We start from the raw sequence: 3,479 nt of genomic DNA on the forward strand, positions 1-3,479 counted from the left end.
CTCGCCCCCCCCCACACACACACACACAGCCTTTTGCTGGTATTGGTCCCTCTCAGTAAGCAATGCAATTGGGAAAGGGGGCATAGAATCAACAATGTTGCTTAAACTTAAAGCACCAGATGGCCCCACACTTTGGGAAATTTGTCTTTTCCTTGCTGTGCCAGAGACTGGGAATGAGGGTCATCCCCTGACACTCTCTCAGTCCTCACCACTTGCATAGTCTTTTTGTTGTTGTGTTTGTCCAATGACTCATAACATTTACACAAAAGAAAAGCACCATTTCCTAACATTCCAACTCAATGTCCCTCACTACCCACCCAGATAGCAGAAGGAATCTTGCTCTCTTAAGAACTCTGCATTTGCCCAAAAGATGCTATCCTTCTCCACAACCTCTTATCTTTCCCTTTATCAGGGACTAGTCAACTTGAAACAGGTAGTTTCATGAATAGGAACCTTGAAGAGTTTAATGACATAATTCTCAAAATACAATAGATTCTGCTACAGATATGTTCCTACTCTTTAAATATTTGATGTACAAAAATAACTCTCAGTAGCCTAATTAAGTTTCATAATTAAATATGCAGAACCAATTGTTAGGTAATTATTTAACACATAATAAAAAGTTAAGATTCTGTGTAGACAAACACAAAATTGTTATTTTTAGAATTTATGTTTAAAATTCTTCATTTGGATAGTCATAGTACTTTTAGCTATAATTGAGATGCTCACCAATAAAAGATAACTAAATGTTTTTACCACCATCTGGAAGATTATTTTTTTACATGGATTTTTTGGGGGGTTAAAATGACCAGAAATAGATTTTTTTTTTTAATGTGGCATTAATAGGGCCTCTGTGTCAATAAACTTAAGTAAAATAGGATCAAAGAACCTCTTTCCCAATAACTAATGAAATCAATGGTATAGAAAGTAAATATAGCCAAAAGCATAAAAAAAGGGTCATATCATATGCGTGTCATAAATTTAGAAGAGACGACATAATTCTCATGTGAGATTCCAGAGCTGTTTTGTGTGTCATTTTTTTTTTAAACTAAAGATTTCTGGCTAAACAGTTTTAGTATAATTTCATACTTTGAGGGGTAGAGAGAGAGTAGATTACATAATGATCATTTATGAAATGTACCTCTTCAAAACTCTCTAAACTCTTAAAAGTAAGCATTCCTGAAGATGAGATTTTAAAATGTTTCACCGATGCCCTAATAGAGAGAGAAAAATACTGATCATGTAAGTAGTTACACAGGGACCCACTGACAAGGGGGAGCTCCAAGCTATACTAAAGATCCTCAGGAACTGGCTTCCCTATTCCAGGGTTCTGCACTGAATAGAGGCAGCACAAGGATAAGAAATACATCACAGCCTGCAAAGTGGACTGCACGGACTGAGAGGAGTGGGCCTTGGCGCAGGAATCATAATCCGGCACCCATCAAAGGCTGTAATGAACCCTGCAAGTTCTCTCCTTACCCTGTCTTCTCATCCTGAGGCTTTGGAAAAGCTGATAGATGGCAATGTCCAGAGAGAAGACTAAATGAATAACAACAACAAACTTTGTGCAGGTGATTAGAGCAATTCACCCACAATTTTTCAGACTAAATAAAAGGTCTGGGTAAAACAGTTTATATCACACATAAGCAGTATGAGAATAATGGCATAACAGCCATATAATAATTTTTTTGAAAAAAATGATAAAAAGGAAGAAATAAATATTGAATGAAAAGGTGGGTAAGGTAGATAAAAAATTCAGTTTGGAGAGGAACAAAAGAAATCTTCATAAGTGAGTCATATGTAAAAGGTTAATTGGTAAAGCACAATTACAGTTTTCAAAAGGAGCTCCAACAACAGATGAGAAAATAAGATAATATGAAAGGTGAAATTAAAAAATTAAAAAAAACACCTCAAATCAGAATATTGAACCCAATTAAATCTAGAATTTGAGATATACAACTGGAGAAAATTATGGTTAACAAAACAGAATTTTAAGGTCGTAAAATCATGAAAAATAATACTACTAGCTCAGTGAGACGGAAGCAAATGTAATAACAATAACATCAATATTAACTGTTACAAGTTAACATTAATTTGTGTAGTTAATATGTACATGGCACAATCTATTCATTTTACCAATGAATTATCTAATTTATTCCTAATTATAATTAGGAATTATAATTATAGTGTCTTAACCCCATTATATAGTTGAGGAAATTAAGGAATGGGAATACTAATTTTCCCAAGTAAGTGGAGAAACTTACATTCAAATCCAGCCATCCTGATGCCAGAGCTTCCCTTATTTTCCAATGTTAAGCATAACAATCTCACTTTGAATTATTACTGGTGTAAGTCTACTTTTGACTTTACTCATTTTTTAATATTTAAAAAAAGAGTATTTTAATGAAAACAATGAAGTCATTTCCCTATTAAAACAAAAAACAAAAACCTATGACATTAATACAAAGGTAGCAGATGACAAGATAAATGATCTCTCAGCTCAATCCTTAGGTCAACAGTGACATTCCAAGGATCAGAAAACACTATTTGAATTATGTTAGGGCAGGCAGTATAAACCTGCTAAAGTGGAAACAAAATGCCTGCCAGTATAAGTGATAGCCAATTTGTGCCAAATCTAGAGTATATTTTTATAAAAATTAAAGATTTCAAAATAAATATGCTTAGTATAATTCCATGTTTTGAAGGGGTGGCTTATATAATGACTAGAGTCCCAATGCACAAAATTCATGCATGGGTAGGGTCCCTAGGTGTGGCCAGCGATCTGGGCCAATCTGTGGGGCAACTAGCAGGGAAATCAGGGGGCCTTTGTGGGCACCTGCCTTGGCCGGCTTGGCGCCACCTGCTCACTGGCCCTGCCCCCCGTTGCTGCCGGTTGCAGCCCTCTGCGGGGGTGATCGGTGGGACAATTGGGGGGCCCCCACTGGCACCCACCTTGGCTGGCCTGGGGCCTGCGGGCTGGGGGCAGCTCCTGCGTTGAGTGTCTGCCACCTGGTGGCCAGTGCGCATCATAGCGACCAGTCGTTCCACCAGTTGTTCTGTAGTTCAGTTGATTTGCATGTTAAGCTTTTATTATATAGGATCATTTGTAGAAAGAGCTTTGCAAATCTAAATAATACAGTGCATGGTCCAATTGTAGTTGTCATCATCTTCTAATTCAGTATTTTCCATAAAACCTGGAGATGACATCAATTAAATCAAAGTTTTATGCAGCAATATTTGCTTGAGTTAACTATACTTGTACTTTTTATTTTAAATGAGCAGATAGTTGTTTCCTTGCAGTAGTATGCAAATATCTGAACACATGTTTTCAAATTAGATTGACTTTGAATAGGAATTTAAAAATGAAGAGCTCTGCAAAAGTAATTATCTTTCAGCTCAACTGTCTTATCAATTTTTTAATAACTAAAATGACCAGGAAATATGAAATGCCAAAAACACAAAATCACGGCTTGAAGACA

Source organism: Myotis lucifugus, unplaced genomic scaffold (assembly GCF_000147115.1).
Source record: "Myotis lucifugus unplaced genomic scaffold, Myoluc2.0 scaffold_81, whole genome shotgun sequence".
Lineage (NCBI taxonomy): Eukaryota > Metazoa > Chordata > Mammalia > Chiroptera > Vespertilionidae > Myotis > Myotis lucifugus.